Source organism: Mesoplodon densirostris, chromosome 19, assembly GCF_025265405.1.
Source record: "Mesoplodon densirostris isolate mMesDen1 chromosome 19, mMesDen1 primary haplotype, whole genome shotgun sequence".
In the NCBI taxonomy this organism is placed as follows: Eukaryota; Metazoa; Chordata; class Mammalia; order Artiodactyla; family Ziphiidae; genus Mesoplodon; species Mesoplodon densirostris.
Window position 1 is genome coordinate 31,781,566 of NC_082679.1, and position 20,153 is coordinate 31,801,718.

Genomic DNA, 20,153 nt, shown 5'->3' on the forward strand with positions numbered 1-20,153 from the left:
ACATGGAGAGACCTCCCCAAAGTCCTAAGGAACAAAGTCATCATCACCCACAGGCCCACACCCACATACACACCTGACTGTGGCCCTGGTTTATAGCCAGGCTTCCAGTCACCAGAAAACGGCTGATTTCCACCATCCACCAGTGGAGTCCTGGACCTTAGGGAGCACTCAAGGCTGGAGAAAGTAGGACCAGCCCGTCCAACATTACAGTCCTCATTACTGATGCCCCCAAAAAGCCCAGGAGCACCAGGAGAGGAGAAGGGGGACACCGGGCTTGGTGGAGTGGACAGTCCTCAATCAGCGGGGCTGGGAGCAGGCAACCTCGCTACAAAGAGCAAGGGTACAATGGCAGAGCAGCTGCTGTGCGCCAGCCTGCAGGTACAGGACAAATGACACAGAGTCTCTGCCTCTGCGGAAGCTGCAAGTCCACCCAGAGAGGTGAAATCAGCAAGACAAGCCCCACTCTGGTTTCACTCCAGCGAAACCATCAGCCAGGCCATGGGGGAGGAAAAAGGGAATCAGAAGAGAGACACCACACACACACACACACACACACACACACACACACACACACACACACACACACACACACTCCCTCACCCGTACCCTGGGTACCAGCACACACGTGCACATGCACATGTGCACAGCAGACACGGCACAGAGGAAGCGATGTACAGTGCAGCCCAGCAGGGGCCCCTGGCTGGTCCAGAGCCAGAGGAAAGGGTGGGCAGGAAACACCACATCCCCCTCGGAGAACTGGTCCAAGTCAGCCCCAGGGGCCCAGGATGCTGCACAGAGGGATGCAGAGGCCCCAGAGCCCCCAGGGGTTTGAGTCAGGGCCGAGGCACCTGGGCACACTCACACATACACACACACACACACAAGTGCATGCCTCCGTGTGCACACAGGGCACAGACGCCCTACCTCGTGGACTGCTCACCATGGTAACAGAATGGCCACCTCTCAGCTCCAGTCACCACCTGAAGGTTTCTGAGGCCTCCTGTGCTGGGGGAAGCAGCTCTAACAAAGGCACAGCCCGGCCAGCCTGGCCAGGGGTCCACAGTGCAGACCAGCCGGCGCATGCCTGCCGCGCTCCCCCCAGTGAGCTCGGGGCCACCGCATCTTCCTACCCAGCCTGCCTGGCTCCACTCAGCTCAACTCCCCACAGACGCCCCAGCCGAGCTAATGAGAAACTCCCCAGCTGGCCCCATATAAAAACGCATTTCTTAAGTCTTTAAAATGCTAAGAAATTCTACATCTATTCAGGACTTTTCTACTCCTTTAAAATGTCCCCTGGTCCTCGTCGAGGAAATGACTGGGTTGGGGGCTCGAGCACAGGAGGTGGATAGCGCCAGCCAAGCCAGCCGGGAGCCAAGGGGCACCTGGAAGCTTCTGTCGCGGGCCCCGGGATCGCGGGGAAAGGGGCTGGGACACCCTCACTGATGAGCCAGGTTACGACGGTCACTCAGGAAAGAATTCAGGGTGAGGGGCCCCAGGGGAGAGGAGGGGAGAGAGGGAGACAGTCTCTCCAGCCTTGATTTGAGGATGGAAGAAAAAGTTTAAAGGTCCTGGGAGCCCCTGAGAAAAACTCCAAAGGGGAAAAGACCACCTACACAAAGACATTGGTCAGAGCATGGTTTATGATTCCAAAACTGAACGCAGTCCAAGTGTCCAGCAGGGAGGGGCAGTTCAGAAAACGAATGCCCATCCACCCAGAGAGCCCCATGTAGCTGCTAAGAAGGGCAGGATATGTGGATACAGGGGTTCCAGGAAGCTCGGGGCTCATGGGGGCTATACGGACCCCACCGGTGCACTCACCCTGCACTTCATCTAGAGAGAAGGGTTTTATACACGGATGGAGCTGGCAAAGGGGCCAAGAGAAATGTAAACAGCAAGTGTGTAGAAGCACAAGGTAGTGGGTGGAGTCTCTGTGAAGTAGTTGAAATAATAAATACATGCTCTAGGAAAACACAAGTGGGGTGGGGAGGCAGCTCTGAGAAGGTTCAGAAGTGCAGGCTGGGCTGCACCGAGGGGGCTCAACTCCCTGCGGTGAAAGGCCCAGTCTTCCAGACATTTCCGTCCACCCCACTGGTCACAATGTGGATGTAAAGGGCTGCAGGGGGTGAGGAGGCTGCCACCTTTGTCCGTGGTGGGCGCACTGACCACTGCCGCTACCCCGCAGCTTACCCAGAGTCCGATTAAAAGGAAAAGGAGGGGCTTCCCTGGTGGCGCAGTGGTTGAGAGTCCGCCTGCCGATGCAGGGGACACGGGTTCGTGCCCCGGTCTGGGAAGATGCCACATGCCGAGGAGCGGCTGGGCCCATGAGCCATGGCCGCTGAGCCTGCGCGTCCGGAGCCTGTGCTCCTCAACGGGAGAGGCCACAACAGTGAGAGGCCCGCGTACCGCAAAAAAAAAAAAAAAAAAAAAGAAAAGGAAAAGGAAAAGGAAAGCCTTCCAGCATCCCTCCCCCAAGAGGCCCCCCAGAAACCAGACACCCAGATGCCACTCTAATCTCCCTGCTGAGCAGGTCTCAGAGCCTGCAGCCCTAACACAGCCTCCCCCTGACCCCACAAAGCGCACACATGCCCCACACCCAAGGATGGTCATAAGCAGAGGCCCAGGGGGAGGTGGGCTGGGGTCAGGCTGGTGGGAGTCTCTAAAGAGAGCCTGACCCAGTGTTTTCCAGACCTGGCCTTTGAATTGGGGAAATGTGCACAAGGCCTTCAAAACAGGCACCTCCTCTCCTTCCGGGCAGCAAACCAGGAGACCTGGTCCTAGTTAGACTCTCCCACCTGACCCAGGAGGGACCTGGGCACTGAGCTGACCCCCCCCCCAAGCCTCTAGATCCCCTGAAATGAAGAGCCTGAAACAACATTCTCATAGGCAGATCTGCCATTTACAGTTTAGATGCTACCTTCATGCCTGAGCTGCCTGGGTTCAAATCCCAGCTCTGCCACTTCCTGGCTGTGTGACCCCGAAGCAGGTCACTAGCGTCTCTGTGCCTCACTTTCTATATGTGAAAAGCACTGAGAAGGAGGACTGGCTCCTAGAAGTGGCTCATAAATTGGAATGTTGGTTTCATTAACCAGAACAATGAGACCTGTAACGTGGCAGGAAGGCCTGAAACTCCGATCACACCAATAAGGTCTCAGGCTGCTGGGCCATCACAGTTGATTATATTGAGTGTTTCTCTCCAACCACAAGTGTGTGTGTGTCACCACGCCAGAAATAAACCTGGCTAACCTGCCCAGGCATTGACAATGAGCATTTGTCAACAAATTAACTGTTTTCCGTCTCCAGACCACCCCCAGACCCTTCTGGCACTGCATCCCCAGCTTGGTCCAGAGCAGCCATGGTGGAAGGAAGCCCAACCTGTCCCGAAACCTGGTCCAGGGAGGTGGGAGGTTCCAGTGAGACTGTGATTAGACATTTACACAAAGATGAGCCCCTTCATCTCCCAGCTCAAACTTGGTGACCAGGGGAAGGGAGGCAAAGCTCAGTTTGGTTGGGTTGGTTCCCTGAAACCCCACACAGTAAGCTTACGATCATCCTGGTGCCTGCCACTCGGACACCTCATTGCAAAAGGGATCGAGGGAAGGGAGAGGAAGCACTGAAGGGAGGAAGGGCCTCCCCACTGAGCTGGGCTGGGGGCAGGTGACGGGAAGCAGAGAGGCCTGGAAAGTCAAACCTGGGAAGTGGAACCTTGGTAAAGACACACTGGGCAACCTTCTAACGGTGGCCAGGCTGAAACCAGCTGGCAGAAGGACACCCTTTGACCTGAGCAGTGTGTTTCGGATATATGAATTGCCCCAAATGAGATACCATTCCACATCCAGGAAGCCTAGAATCCCCCCCAAAAAAGATAAATTACACGTATTAGTGAAGATGTAGAAAGATTGGGACCCTCATACTATACCTCAATAAAGCTGCTTTAAAAAGATACGCGTTGTTCATTTTTTAATCTGATGATATCATATGAAAATCCAGCTTTCTGGCTTCTCTTTTAAAAACTCTGATGATGTGGAGATTCTGGGGCCAGGTGCCCTGTCACAATCAGCTAGCACTCAGGGACGGCTGCCCCCATAGCAGGGCCTGGGTCGCAATTCACAGTGCCCCCCAAACCTGCCCGCTCACCTGTGCTACCAGCCCACTTCGGATGGGCCTTTGAGCTTGGGACCCCTGTGGGGCTTTCACAAAGGACTCTCACACTTCTAAAGAGTTTGAACCCATGGCCCGGCAAGAAGAAGAGCTTGGGAGTAATCTGTGACGCCCCCACCCCAAATCACATGCAAAATGCTCTGTGCATTTGTGAAGAGAATCCACACGCTTCCTTCCCTTGGATGCTCAAAGGCATCTGTGGCTCAAAACAGGTTAAGAATTTCTCTCACTTATAAAATAGATAGCTAGTGGGACGCAGCCGCATAGCACAGGGAGATCCCCTCGGTGCTTTGTGACCACCTAGAGGGGTGGGATAGGGAGGGTGGGAGGGGGACGCAAGAGGGAGGGGATAAGGGGATATATGTATACATATAGCTGATTCACTTTGTTATACAGCAGAAATGAACACAACATTGTAGAGCAATTATACTCCAATAAAGATGTTAAAAAAAATTCTCTCACTTAAATTGTCTCTTTATAAGATATTGTCCCTTCATCCCCCTTTTTATGGATAAGAAAAAACAGGACGCAACGGGAAATGATTTAAAACCCCACATCTACTAGGCACCCCCGTCCCTCGGCTCTGAAAGCAGTGCTTCTTCCCCCGGTTCCACTATCAGCAGCCCCATGTTCGCCAGCAGAGGGGCAAGAGTGGGCTCCCTCCTCCCGTGACCCCATGGCCAGGCGGGAGAACTGCTGTGAGCCGATCACTTTACTCCCCTCCCTGCCAAGCCGGGCTCTCCGTGACTGTCAGGGCCCCGACTCAAGGGCACAGACAAAGCAGGCCAGGTTGTTGCTGGGGGCAGTGGCCACAGGGTCCCCACGGGTAGCGGACGCCACTGTGCATTCTGCTTCTTTATTGGGGTTCTCCATCACATTCCCAGAGCCAGGAAAAGCAGGCAAGGGGAAGTTTGCACCCCAGGCAGGCTGGGTCCCCACAAAGAGGAGCTGCCTGGTACTCAAAGCTCTGCACTCCTGCTAAGACGCTCTCCGCCCACCCTCTTCACCTCACCCTGCATTCCTCTGGACTGATGAGCTAAAAGATCCTCCATGGCCACCTTGGGTCCTGTGCCGCCAGGGACCTTCCCAAAGCCCCCAGGATGCCTTCAGGTGTCTGCTCAGCTGTCTACCAGCCAGTGTCAGGTGGTGCAGAGGTTAAACCCCAGGCTCTGGCTGCAGGAGGACTTGGGTTCAAGTCCCTTCTCCACAGCATCCTGGCTGGGGACTGTGGATCCGCTACTATACCGCTCCAAGCCTCCTTCCCTTATCCGCCAAATGAGGACAGCAATTCTCAGTAACGGTGCCAAGGGTGGCTTGGGAGGCTTTGCTCCCCCATAATCTTCTTTGGCACCTGCCCCCATTTTCTGATGCAGCCAAGTGACATTTTCTCAGCTTAATGAAAAGCATTATACTAAAGCAGCTTCAACCAGGCCTTTGGCCCTGTCCTCTACCAGATGGCGGCCCCCAACCAGCCCAGGGAGAAATTCTGGAGTTGCTGCTGGAAATAGCACCCACCTCACAGGGTTGTCATGATGGCCCAATGAGATACTGGAGGTAAAGCTTTGCTCCACGCCCTGGCACATACCACGTAAGTGTTCACTAAACATCCATGCCCGGCTCCAGGGCTGCCTCCCAAACCAGCCTCATCCTGCCACCCGGGATTTGCTCCATCTCACAAGCCCCGTGCTCAGGGAATACGAGCTGACTTTAATAGCCCAAGCCCAACAGAATTGGGAAGGAAAATTTATCACATGAATGCACTGTAAGAAAATCTTCAGAAACGGGCCAAAGAAAACAAAACAATCCATTGCCCGGCTGTGGACTATCCAATGCCCGGGATGCTTTGCCCTCCCTTTCCCCATCTCCGAGCAGATGATCCAAAGCTGACTGGCACCAGGGAGTCCCTGAGGGCCGGAGAGACTCACAAGGAGCGGTGCACCTCTTCCCGCACACGCGTGTGGGGCGTGCTCAGCTCTTGGCTGGAAACGGGCAAGTCCCACAACCTTCGCCACTCCCGAGCGCCCCCGGAGGCCCGAGGGCTGGCCATTCCACTGTGGCCTCAGGGCACCGCAGAACGCAGGCCCCCGTGCAGCCCCTTGGCACTGCCCTGCCTTCTGCAGGGAGGCCCTAGGGATGCAGCCCAGGCGCCTGACGCTCCCTGCACCAGCCTCTCCATCCACCGCAACACTGCCAGCGCCCTCCTGGCACCCCGCGGCTGTCCTTGACTGTCCTATCGCCACTGACACCACTGGGAAAACAGCTGGGAGGGACGACTTTATAGGGACATGACCAGGCTGGGTGCTTTCCTGGTGCGGGGGCTCGGAGCAGAGTGGGGACCCTCTTCGGAGGTGGCTGCATGCCTGAGCACGTGGACCCCCAAGTCTGTCAGCGCGCCTGGATGAGATGTGGAGCTTTATAACCTCACTGTGTTTCCTCCAGCCATGGGGAGTGCATCTCTCCCGCACAGAAGGCCACAGGGCAGGGACCGCACAGCCCCTTCCCCTATCCTACCCAGTGTGGACCCCAAGGCCTGTCCTAACTCTGGACCCTCCTCCCAAGAATTTGAGCACCTCCCCATTCTGCCTTCAGACAAGCCCCTTCAGGGAGCCCCTGTCACCAAGGGCCAGGCACCTGCAGACACAACAGTGCCCAAGCCTGGGTCAGCCAGGACCCAGCCAGGACCCTTCAGACTCTCCAATCAGCCCAGATCCTGCTGCAAAGAGCACTGGACTAGGAGTCCGGGAACCTGGGTTCGCGTGCTGGCACCCACTCCCCTTCTGCCCAGTCTATACCAGCATTTCCCAAATTTCAGTCATCTGGGAACCATCTTCATGATTTTTGCTGACTCCAAGCATTACATACTATTACTTAAAACTTTGTCAACTCAATTTTCTCAATTAAATGACTTCCGCATCATCTTAAATCACACACGGCCATAAAATCACAAATTCAATGTGTAACCATTCAAGTGTTAAATGTTCATATGCCTGTTGCTTAACACCTCGTTCTTGGAACTACTGACCCAGATCATACCTCCCTCCTTGCCTCAGCTTCCACACCTAAAAGAGAAGGCGGTGGGACTAAATGACTCCCTCGTAGGTCTTCTCAGGCCCAAGATTCTCCCCTGTGGAGCCGGAGCCAGGTGGTCAGGATCCTGGGACAGGGGACAAGGCAGGAGAGCCTGGCACCTGCCAGACAGGAAGCCAGAGCCCTGGTGCCAAGGAAGGTGCTAGCTGGTGCACAGCCAACAGGAGCACCGTGCCCTCCACTCAGGAGCTCCCAAGGACCCCAAGCCAGTTCCCATCCCAAGCTCCATAGGCAGCTCCCAATTATAGAACTTTACAGTGAGAAAAACCTCATTCATCACCTCTTTTTATAGCTGGAGAAACTGAGGCACAGGAAGGAACTTAGCTAGGGCAGAACTGAGCTGCAAAACCCAAGTCCCCTGACTACCAAGTCACCCCCACCACCCCCCAATGGCCAGGCACCCCACAAGTCTGACCTCCCCCTGTTACCAACTCCTGGAGGCCTGGGCTCGGGTCTGCATGCCCGAGAGTGCAACGCAGCCCCCTCCCGGAAGGCAAATACAGGAATTCTGATTTTGATTGGAGTTTAAATGTCCTATTAAAATGGCTTTTATGCAGTTAGGTTGGAATGAATGTGCAGCGACGCCCATGGCAGGGAGCTTCAAAGCCTGTGTAGTGGGGGTGTGGTGGCCCATCTGAGTGTGCCCACAAGATGGAAACACGGTCCCCAGGGGAATAAAGGCATAGTAGTCTCTGTATGTAATAGATTTTATTGACCATATGGAACTGATATAAAAATTGTGTTGCACGGGGTAATCTGGACCGGAGATAGGAATGTGACAGGAAGAATATGTTCCATAACCAGCGGGGTGGCTTTCTGAGTTCCTGAGCCTGCCCCCCGGGACCCCCACCAACTCTCCCACCAGCCCCATCAGGGCACTTACCTGATGCTGTCACGGAGGACTCCCAGGGAAGCGAGAAGTCCGAGGCCTCCCCCTCTTCAACTAAAAGAGAGAACAGAGACGGGCCTCTGAGTTTTAGATCTGTGCAAACAGGTCATTGGGGTGGGGCACAGGACAAGGAGGAAGGATCATTTGTGGCGGTCCCTATAATACCCATGATCAGGGGGCAAAGGGGTCAAGCCTACAAAGAGGCCTTTGTTGGTTTCACAGAGATGTAAAATAATCAGAACAAAACATAAACAGCAAATAAGTGCTATATCTGTATGGTTCCCCCATCCTTGTGCCCCTGGCAGACATCACAGATCGATCACAGCACTGCCTCAAACAAGACGCAGTATAAGAATCTTTCTCTACACAGTGCTACAGGCCATTACTATCTATAATCAGAGTATCCACTTGAGATAAAGCCATTTGACACTCACAGGAGTAGAGTGAAGACTCAGTCCTCCCCCTGGTCCTCCAGACACTGACCTCCTACCAAGAGCCCTTAGACCACCACTGAGATGTGAAGGCTTTCTCGATTATTCCAAGAAACAAACAAGTGGCTCTCAGAGGTTGGCAAAGCATGGTATGCCATCCTCTACACTGAGAGCTGACCCACAGACAGACCTCAGGACGCGCTGGGGTAGACTCCCCCGTGGTCAGTAGTCCTGGGCCAGTGACATCAGAAAGCAACTCACCGGACTTCCCTGGTGGTGCAGTGGTTAAGAATCCACCTGCCAATGCAGGGGACAAGGGTTCGAGCCCTGGTCTGTTAAGATCCCCCATGCCACGGAACTAAGCCCGTGTGCCACAACTACTGAGCCTGTGCTCTAGAGCCCGCGTGCCACAACTACTGAAGCCCGTGCGCCTAGAGCCTGTGCTCCACAGCAAGAGAAGCCACCACAATGAGAAGCCCATGCACCGCAATGAAGAGTAGCCCCCGCTCACCGCAACTAGAGAAAGCCCGCGCACAGCAACGAAGACATAATGCAGCCAAAATAAGTAAATTAATTTATTTAAAAAAAAAAAAAGAAAGAAAGCAACTCACTTCTCCACTCCACCCCAGAGGCCACAGAATGAAGCTGGGGAGGGATGGGGTGTTCCCACTACCTTGAGGCCCAGTGTGTGAAAACCAGGCTGGTGGCCGTGGAGGCCATGCACTAGGAGAACACGGGAGAAATTCTATACAGCATAATAAAGCTCTTGTCCTGGAATTAATCCCAGTCTAGGGCATGTAATAATATTAAAGCTGGGTTATGGACTTTGTAAAATGGAACTTTGTTTAAGCCAAAAATGTGCATACACAGTATTTTTCAGATTTAATGGGCTCTGAAGTTCTACACACGTGCAGGCTGAAGCCACCACGTACCACCCTGTTCTCTTTGCAATGTCGCTGTCTCTACACGGGCACACACTGTGAGCCAGGCACCGCTCTCAGTGTGTTTAATCCCCATCAACACACTTCGAGAGGTGATGTGACGTGCCGGAGGTCCTACAACTAGAAAGAGTCCACACAACGCTGGGGCTGGAACCCAGGCCTGTCCATCTCGAAGGCTGCTCCTGTGTCCACCTGAGATACAGAGGATGCTGTCCAGAATCCTAGCAACTCAAGACTGGAAAGCAGCAACCCCAACCTGCCCCTCAGAAGGCAGGTACACAGCATGCTGGGCAGCCGAGCTGGGAGAGGAACAAGCAGGTTGGCCTGTGGTCAGACACCGGCTTCAAACCCCGATTCTGCCTCCAATTATTATGACCTTGAGCAAATTGTTTAACCTCTAGGCTTCAGTTCTCCCATCTCAAAAACGGAGGTAAAAATGGTACCTAAGCCACAGGGTTATTGGGAAGATTCAGTGGGATGATGGCTGTCATCCACTGGAACAGTGGCTCAAGCACTCAGGTGGGTTTGGTGCCAGGGCTGGAACAGCTCTCGGAATTAACAAGTCCTGCTCTGCATGACTCTGACCCTCTTTATTGTCCACCAGTGATCTTACACCAGCCCCCCCATAGAGCCTCAGAGAACATGTTTTCTTTCAACCCTCAGAAACAGCTCGCCCAAGAGGGCACATCCACGTCACCGAGCAGAGGCCAAGGAATGCTAACCAAGGGCTCTCTCTTTCCCAAGTTGCATTCTGAGAGTAGAAACTCGGCATCAAGACAATGAAATGCAGAGACGATCTGGGTTGGGACCAAAGCTATTGTTTGACTTAGCCAGTTACAGCTGGGGTGGGGTTTTCAAATATGCAGCTTTGTAAATACGCATCGAGACCTCGAGTCAGGCAAAACTGATATTACTCACCAAGCTGATTCCAGCCAGACAGCCTCCGAAACACAGGCGGATAATGCTTAAAGCGATCAGAGGCAGGCCATGCATGAAAGGAGCAGTCGTTAGCAGCATTCAGGGCCACACCTGAAAATCAGTTTCCTTCACATTTCACCGTTTACTTCCTTTAAAATGTAATCTATACATTGCTTCTATTGAGAGGTTGCTGCCAGTTTGTAAGGTCATCATGCTACCATTTCACCGGACACTGTCAACAAGATCTGTGTGGGTACCGAGGACCGAGACGTGATGCACGACCCTCGTTCTCCCTTGGCCCTCAACGTACTCCAGGTATCAGGGCAAAAGTCCCCACACTTGGGTCCACTCGGTTCTTTGGTTGGGAAGCGTGACCTTCCTTCCAAGTCCTTGAACCGGAGGATGTCCCTAAGATGCCAAGTCCTTCCCTCCCGAAGATTTGGCTTCAGCCATTATGGGAAGGAGAATGAGGAAACATCTGCTATTCTGGAGCTCTTGGGAGGATTCAAGGCTCTGTTTCCTGGGACGATAAGACTGCAGAGGTGGGAAGAGGAGGAGGGCGACCCGCCGCCGGCGGCTGGGGAATTCCAAAGTGACAGACATGATTACAGGCAAACGGCCGCATCACACACCAGCATCCCCAGGACCACGTCCCTCACAGCGAGGGCCAACTCGCCTAGTGACATGGGCACGAATGCACTTTCTTACAACTGCTGGCATTCACCCCACTGACATCCCATCCCCTGGCCCACATTATGTTTTTTGAAGGTATAAACACACCATCCTTTATACACTCCTGATGAGAAAAAGTAACGCCCAACCGCCCACCATAACCATCACGAGGCCCTGTGCTACCCAACCCTGAACATGAGAAGGCTCTCCTCCCCTCCAGGAGGCCTCTTCTGTCCAGGCTGGTCTCTTCAACAATAAGATAACTGGCAAGGGCAGCAGGCAGAGAGCAAGGAAGGCCTCCCCTGAAGCTGGAGCCAGGCACTTGCTAGGGGGCCCAAGCCACCCCCAAAGCGGAATTCTGCTGCACAGGCACGATGGACACCGAGGGGTGAGCATCTCAGAGAAAACTTGATCAGCACAATGGCCGATATGGACAACACCCTAAGGGGCTGCCCAGGCAGCCAGGGGAGCTAGGGGCTTTCTGGGGACTCCCCCAGACTCCACCTCTAACTTTGTAATTTATAAGATACTTGGCACCACTGAGGCCAAAGTACACACCCCCGCCGTGCCCAGCCTCAAGGGGAGCACAGGGAGACCCACTCCTGTGAATGATGGGCGTTGTAAGCACAGAGTGGGTGCACAAGGCCAGTATGTACACAAAGGGAGGGCGCATGGTGTCAAGTGTATACACATGGGGAAGGGGCACAGGGTGAGTGTGAACACACAGGGTCGGGGTGCAGCAGCAAACGAGGGGATACGTGACAAAGTGTGTATGCAAGGAATGGAGGTGCAGGGCCTATGTTCACGTGGAAGAGTGCACAAAGTGTATTCACCGTGGTTCCTGGGGTGTGTTAAGAAAGATTCTGAGGCTCTCTCAGGGCATCAGGCAGATCAGAACTCTGTGTTCCCTCTCTACTCTGGGATCACATGTTGTGATGGCTGACTGCCCCATGGGTGTATACACCTGTGAGCCCCACCAGATGCTGTCTCCCCAACTCAGCAGTGGGCTCATAAGCGACCACACCCCCCTTACTCTGGGAGTACCCATAGCTTGCCCGTCTATGCACCAGGATGACCTTGCCACCATCAATGAGATGCCAGTGAGATCCAAAGCCTGTGTGCTGGGCCTCTGGACTTACAGAACCCTCCAGCAGGGGCAGGTGGTGCTAGGTGAGCACCTGTATAAGCCACCTCCCCAGTGCCACTTGCTCCTGGCCTGGGGAGGAGTATCCTCTCCTCGGGGCTCCCCATTACCTTGAAAATGCAGAGGAGATGGAGCTGCGGAAGGGAAAAGAAAGGGGAGGCAAGGGGCTGAGGTGGGAGGCTGGAAACGGGGCCCTAGAACCAGGGCAGGACTGGGGCCGCACATGGAGGTTGATCAAAGTCAGGCAGGATCTGGGTTGACGGACAAGGTGTAGGTTAGAGGCAGGAAAGCTCAAGCACAAGTGCTAAGGCAGACGGTGTCAGGAGGTGAACGAGAGAGACAAACAGAGGCAGGCATCGATCCGAGGATCAGAGGAGGCCTCCAGCAGGGCAGCAGGGCCCCAAAAGCCCCCTTTCCTACTGCAAAATCCACAACAGGCCAGCTGCTCGGCCTGTCTTTTCAAGGATCTGAGAAGGCCCTGCTCCTGGATGTAAGCCTCTGGACATGTGTGCAGCCAGGCACTTCTCTGGGGAAAGGATCCATAGTTTCCATCAAAAAGATCTAGAATCTGGGCTTCCCTGGTGGCGCAGTGGTTGAGAGTCCGCCTGCTGATGCAGGGGACGTGGGTTCGTGCCCCAGTCCAGGAAGATCGCACATGCCACGGAGCAGCTGGGCCCGTGAGCCATGGCCGCTGAGCCTGCGCGTCCAGAGACTGTGCTCCGCAACGGGAGAGGCCACAACAGTGAGAGGCCGGAATACCGCAAAAAAAAAAAAAAAGATCTAGAATCTGCCCCTCCAAAAAAGGCTTTATTTGAGGAATCTTCTCAGCTGGCCCCACCTCTGGCTGGTGGTCCCAGGGTCTGAAGGGACCACTCCATGCTTTTCTGGCTTTTGTCCCAGGGATCATCTTACCCTTAGGAAAGGGTTGCGCCTACCCTGGCCCGACAGAGGCTCCCTAGAGGCATCCCTGCCGCAGCAGAGGTGGTACGAGCCCGGCAAGGGGCACATGGCTGCTCTCCTCGGCTCAGCCTTGGGGAAACGCTCTCACCCACACCAGGCCAGGGCCCAGGAGAGTAAAGGACACATTGAGAGCCCAGACTCATTGTCAAGCGTGAAATGGAGCATCACTCCTGACTTAGTACTAAGCAAACTCAAGGAACGAAAAAGTGTAAAGCAGGAAAGACTATTGTGTACGGCTGTGCAGGTTTGCACTGCACAAGAGGCCCAGCAGAGGTGGTGAGAGAGGGTTGAAATTTAGCCCACAGTCTATCTGTTCTGGTGCAGGGCTATGAACGTCCAGAGGAAGGGGTACCCATTGTTTTTGCACAAAGGCACAACTGGCCTTTTTTCTAATTCACACAGATGTGCTATAAAGCATAGCCCATGACCATCTCTGGCATCAGGCTTCAGGGCAAAATGACCAGAGTCGGGGGCAAACTCAACCAGTGGGCCCACACTTTCCAGGCTCCTCTCTGGTGGGGATGGGGGACAGGCAGTGGATGGGGTTGGGAGAGTCATGGCATGGAAGAGTACAGGCCCTCTGCAGCCAAAGTTAAAACTACCGAAGCCCCCCAACGCCAGCCCCCTCACACCAAGCTCAGACCCTCAGAGGAACCAAGACCTCGCGACAGGGTTACATCACAAACCCATTCATTTAACTCCACGATTCCCCGGCCATTTGCTGAAAAGAGAGGAAACTAACACTTTAAGTGATGCAGGTAAGACCACCTGCCATTCTCCTCCAGGCGCGCCTGCCCAGAGCCAGGGTGCGAGAAGGGCTGAGACTCTGTGCACCCTCCCACCTGTCTGTGCACACCTCTGTCACCTGAGCACCTCACCACCAGGAAGATGGGTCTAGGATTTAAAGCAGTCTAATTTTGGACAACATGGTTCCTAACCAGAAGCCTTCTGCCATCAGATCTAGTGCTTTTAAACACGCACACGCACACACACAATGGTGGTATGTCCCAAAGTTGGAGGAAAAACTGTTGCATAGACTTACTGAAAGATAGTGGGTGGGTCCACAAGTCGGCTGCTTTGTAATATATTTTTACAGCAATTTTGGTAATATTTAACTTTCCCCTTAAATGCGTGCTTTAGAACTAGCACCTAGGAAAACATGAAAGGTTACTGAAGATTTTTCATAAATTGTTCCCCTGGTCTCTCTTGGGCAGAGGGGTAGGAAGCCTAGATCTCGCTCGGCCACTGGCTTCCCTTTCTCTCCTTGCCTTGCTTATCTACAACACAGGGAGCACACAGGGCTCTAGGAGTAGTCCAAGAACTCCAGAATCGAAGTTGTTCCATCCTCACCAGGAAAGTGACTATTCCAGAAGTCATCCACGGAGCTCACCTAGCAGGACAGACGAGTGGGATGAGGGTATCTGGAGAGAAGCCATAGAATGAAGGGATTCGGGGAGTGGGCCCTGAAATAGGGCTCCCCAGGACCATCCCGAGCTCTGCCACTTACAGGCCGTCAGATCTGGGGCGAGATGCTCGCCCCGCTCTGACCTTCGGTTGCCTCCTGTGTAAAATGGGGGTGTAACACCAGTACCCACATCACAGGAATGTCGAGAAGACTAAACGCAGTGGTATTCCCGAAGCACGTGGCTCGAGGCGAACACGCAGTCAATATGAGCGTTACTGCGACAACGCAAGCTGCCCCTTCTCCCCGTGCGGTGGCTGGCCAGGTTTCACGCTGCAGGTAAAGAGGGAGGGCTCGAACAGTGAGATCAAGTTTCCCACCGAGATCCACCCCTACCCCCCCGCAGGAAGGGCTCAGTGAGGGCCACGGATCTTTCGGCATCACCGCCTTCTAGTCCCCGCCACGGTGCAGGGAAGGTGTCCCTAAGTGTGGGACCATCTGGAGATCACAGCCAAGGGCTCAGCTTCTGCGCCAGCTCATCTCCCTCTCCCTCCCGGGTCCCCCCGTCTGCAGCCCGCACACCCCAAAGGAGAACTGGGAGATATCTGCAGAAGGAACAGAAGCTACAAGCTCAGCAGAATCTATATTTTGGGGAACACTGCAGAAATTTGATTCCTTTCCTCCACCCTTCCCTAATAAAATGAAGGTGATGGTGATGATAATGATGGTGATGGTGGAAAACATAGGGTAATAAATGTGAAACATTTCCAGTTTTCTTCAAGTACTCGAAAAATGGGTTTTTCACTAGACCAGGGATAGAACACAAGTGACACACCTGCCCCAGCTCCCCTATCCTGCACCCGTGGTCGGCACTGCTAATTAATCAAGGCACTCCTTCTCACTAGGCACAGATGCAGCTTCAAAAGGCTCAACAGGGCTTCCCTGGTGGCGCAGTGGTTGAGAGTCCGCCTGCCGATGCAGGGGACACGGGTTCGTGCCCCGGTCCGGGAAGATCCCACATGCCGCGGAGCGGCTGGGCCCGTGAGCCATGGCCGCTGAGCCTGCGCGTCCGGAGCCTGTGCTCCGCAACGGGAGAGGCCGCAGCAGTGAGAGGTCCGCGTACTGCAAAAAAAAAGGCTCAACAAAGTGGGTTAAAATCTATTGGCCTTCTCTGTCCTGGTCCATAGCTTCCCTTCTGTTGAAACACCTCTTCACGGCACACACATACCACACACATACCTTACACTACTCTTAGGGGTGTGTCCAACTGGAGTAGACCTAGGCCAGAGCCAGGACTCTCCCCCAGAAGAGCAACCCTCACTGAGCCCCAGTGGCCCCAGGCGTCATGCCAAGCATCCCACCTACAGGCTCCCATTTAATCCTCCCCAACCCCGCCTAAGGGAGGCCTCAAAATCCCCACATTTCTGATGAGGTAATAAAGCCCGGGGAGCCCAAACATTTGTCCAGAAGTCGGCCCATGGGCTCACAAGGCCAGAGCGATGTTTCCAAGTGTAGCTTTAGCTCAAAGCCACAAACACCCAGCACCAGAGGGCGCTTACAGGTACTTCCTCAGCTGCTACCTGAAAGTCAAGGCTTTACTCATCCATTTCACAGAAAGGGAAACAAAGTCCCAGAGAAGAGAAACAGCTCACCCAGGGGGGCAGACAAGGTAACAAAAGCCCTGAACTCGAATCCTCTAGCTCCCAAGCCCTGGAGTCCTCATAGACAATGCTCCCTACAACATGGTTCTTCTATGAATCAGCAGCTACATGTTGCTGAGCTCTCAACAGTGCTGTGATGAGCGCTTTGTACACTTTTAATTGCCCGAAGCAGTGCTTCTCTGAATGTAGTCCCCAGACCTGCAATAGTAGCATCACCTGGCAGCTTGAGAAGGATGCAGAATCTCTGGGAGTGGGGCCTGGCAATCTGTATTTTTACAAGCATTCCAGGTGATTCTGATGCCTGCTAGACTCTGAGAACCATTGGCCTACACAATCTTATAAGTACCTTTGTTAACCCCCTTTTACAGATAAGGAAACTAAGCAGTTTGCCGAAGGTCATGGAGAGGTGGAGCCAGGACTGGGATTCTTTACCCCTTTGTTTTACTTCTGCAGGCAGCAGCTCCGGTTCACGTTGAGTGCGGTCAGCCAATGAAAGGGTAAAATCTGATTCATTCTCTCTCTCTCTCTCTCTCTCTCTTTTTCTCTCTTTCCCTAGGGATTGGAATTTACAGAAGATTCGGTAAGTCCCTCCCTGTGCCAGCTCCAGGGGAACCCAAGAAGAGAATTCATCCTCTGGGGTCTCCTCCCAAGCACACAGGTCCTTGGGGAGAGAAGGAAAACCATGTGAGACAGTGGTGTGTGGTAAATCTTTAAGAAGACAGTGGTCCAGGGAGGAAAAGGGCTCTCTGGTCTGCAGTGTTTGCCACTTTCTGTAGTGAAATACTCCCACCACAGCCACTGTCAAGCGACCGAAGAGGACGCTGCTGAACGTGGAGCTGGGAAAAGATGTGCAGAGTCAGCACACCACCAGCTAAAGAAGCAGTGCCACGGAGGGGCGGGCACCCAGCTGGGGTGGGGCAGGGGCACCTTCCTGGCTCTCCTCACCTACCCCATTTGTCTTGCTGGGGCTCAGGCCCCATGTCCCAGAATTCACTCAGCGTTGCCCTTCTCTTACTGTGTCCTACATCAAGCATCTTTTTTCTTGTTATACAAGTTTCTGAAATAAACGCTCCATGTACCATGGAGAAAACTAGGAAATAGTGAGTGAGTTAAAATGGGGAAACTAAAAGCACAACTTTCCCTGTATAAATGCACTGTCACAACTTTATAGAAAGTTGAAACAATACATGCAATTGAACAACACAACCAGTTCTGGAACCTGCTTTCCTATCTCAGCAATATACAATGAACATCTTTTCACATCAAAAACATGGACCAACACGGATGTTATTAATGGTGGCCTGAGTCCCATCATAGGAGGCTCCAAGACTAATTTAACCAATGTCCTGTTGTTGGACACCTAGGCCACTGATAGTTGTTTTCAGCTGTAAGAGAAGCCACGTTGCAAAGCCATCCACACACATAAAACACGGCCGCAAGCCTGCTCAATGATTTTTCATAGAATTAGTTCCCCAAAACAGGATTACTAGGACAAAGAGTTTGACGATTTTCAGGCTTTTGAGACACACCGCCAACGTATATTTGGCCTTTTCCTCCTTAAATAAGCACTGAGTGCCTCAGGTGACCTAGCTCTGAGCTAGATATTATGAGAAAGATGAGAAAACGGACTTGGACTTTGACTTTCAACCTTCACACCGTGAACTCCATGGTGACAAATGTTACCACTGCTGTGCCCCTTGGGGGCTGGCACATAATGACAGCTGAGTGAATGAATGAATGAATGGATGAACAAACTACAGTATCACGGAAGATGCTAAATGAATCCCAATCTCAGAGACAAAAACAAGTGGACACAATAAGGACCCAGAATGTAGCATGAAGGAGGGCGTGGGAGCTAGGAAAGGCGAAAGGACAGCAGGGACCAACTCCCACCCACAGTCCACAGCTCAGCACTCTGACATGGGGTCTTCCTGTCCACAGTCATAGCTCCAGAGAAGCCTCCAGCCTAGAGCTAGGATGAGTTTCTACTCCAACAGCAGATAAAATTCTGATTTCCTTTTACACTGACATGTAAACCTTATTTTAGGAAGACTGATATTCATGGATAAAAATTTCAAAAGTCTGTGGGTCTCTCTTTTTTTTTTTTTTGCGGTACGCGGGCCTCCCACGGTTGTGGCCTCTCCCGTCGCAGAGCACAGGCTCCAGACGCGCAGGCTCAGCAGCCATGGCTCACGGGTCCAGCCGCTCCATGGCATGTGGGATCCTCCCAGACCAGGGCACGAACCCGTGTCCCCTGCATCTGCAGGCAGACTCTCAACCACTGCGCCACCAGGGAAGCCCGGTCTCTTTTTTAATGTAAATAAAACATTTCCTGTTCAAAGATGAAGTTCAGGAAAATCAAATCAAATTGCATTTGCCTAAGCAAGGAAATATACTGATATAAACTCGGAGGAATCTGAGGCAACCCCACCAGGCCCCACCCAGCCCTACTTTGGATTCTGCCTGTGGGTACAGGGCTTCAAGCTTCTTGCCCAAATTTCCAGGGTCAGCCTGACCACCAGCTACATAACCACCCTTCTTCCCTGGTCAGAAACACTGCCCAGAGCTCAGGCTCACCTCCTCCAAGAATCTCTCCCTGACCATCCTGGCCCCGGACTTACGTTAGCCTCATTTGCAGCAGCCTATTGCCAAAGAAAGACGCCTTAGGATCAAATCCCCATGTGCCATGGTTTGCTGTGTGACCCTGACAAATTAAGTAACCTCTCTGTGCATAACAATCCTGCAAGGTAGCTCTGAGGATAAAATAAGAAGATGTTTATAAGGCACATGGTCCTGAGCCTAATACTCAGGTGCCTGGCAAAGAAAAATGATCCTACAGCATAATGTGTTGCCCCCAACTGTACTCTCAGCCCCTTTAGGGAGACCCCCTATGTCTCCTGCTTCTCCAGGGTCAGCCTGACCACCAGCTCACTTGGCACAAGACTACATATATCAGTGACACTAGAAACAACCATCACCTAACACTCTTCACACACATTATCACATTTATGTTTAATCCTCCCAGTGACCTGACAAAGGGTGATGGTGCCCATTTCACAGATGGCGAAACCAGGACCTAAATGATTTTTTTTAACTGGGATAAATTATACAAGCAATGGGAAGTAGAGCTCAAATTTGCAGCCAAATCTCACGTGGCTCCAAAGCTCACACGCTACCACCAACCCAACATGCCTCTCAGCCTGTGCTGAACAAATGGTAACTGATGGCCTGAGGTTCCCAGGCCCTCTGTACTGCCTCAGAAAAGCCACAGCTGATGGGGAAGGTGGGGTTGAAATGACTCCTCTTTTTGCAACCCTCCAGAGACCAGTCTGCGAGGTCAGTGTTGGGGGTGTCAGCCTAGGTCATTCCCCCACACTCCCCAGGGCCTGGGTTCGGCCTCTCAGTCTTGGTTCCACATCCATAAAGTGGGGGTAATAAAATTCCCATTTGTTTTGAAGACAAAGTGAAATAACACATGTAAAGTGCTTAGCCCAGTGCCCGGAACATAGTGAGAACACTAAAGAAGACTATTGTGTCTATGCCCCCAGCAAAACCATTCAGGGTTGGGATGTGTCCTGAAAGTTCCCTTTCTGGGGACCCACCTGCCTGGGCCTTAACACTTGGAGGGCTCCAGGCCCCCCAGGCTGCCCTCATGCTTAATCCCATCTCTCCTGAGGTTAATATCCCTGTTCATATATATATTTCATTTCATACAGTCGCCCCTGCACGGTCTCATTAACCAGAAACATGCAGCATATAAATGTGAATTTACGATGGGGTCTGGCTCCACATCCTGTTTCGGTGGCAACGCTGGGTTCTCACCCACCAGCTGTCCAACTCTGATGGAAGGTGACAAAGCTGAGGGCACGCTCTGCTGTGCACAGAGGGGC

General features: G+C 53.1%; 1 protein-coding gene across 1 annotated transcript in view; it reads right to left on the reverse strand.

Annotated features, from left to right (window-relative positions):
• ZNF423 (zinc finger protein 423) overlaps positions 1-8,180 on the reverse strand; it is a 251,209-nt gene extending 243,029 nt beyond the window's left edge. The window contains exon 1 of the mRNA XM_060083156.1: positions 8,129-8,180. The gene's annotated coding sequence lies outside the window, so the exon portion shown is untranslated. The remainder of the gene's footprint in view (positions 1-8,128) is intronic.
• Between the last annotated feature and the right edge of the window lie 11,973 nt (positions 8,181-20,153).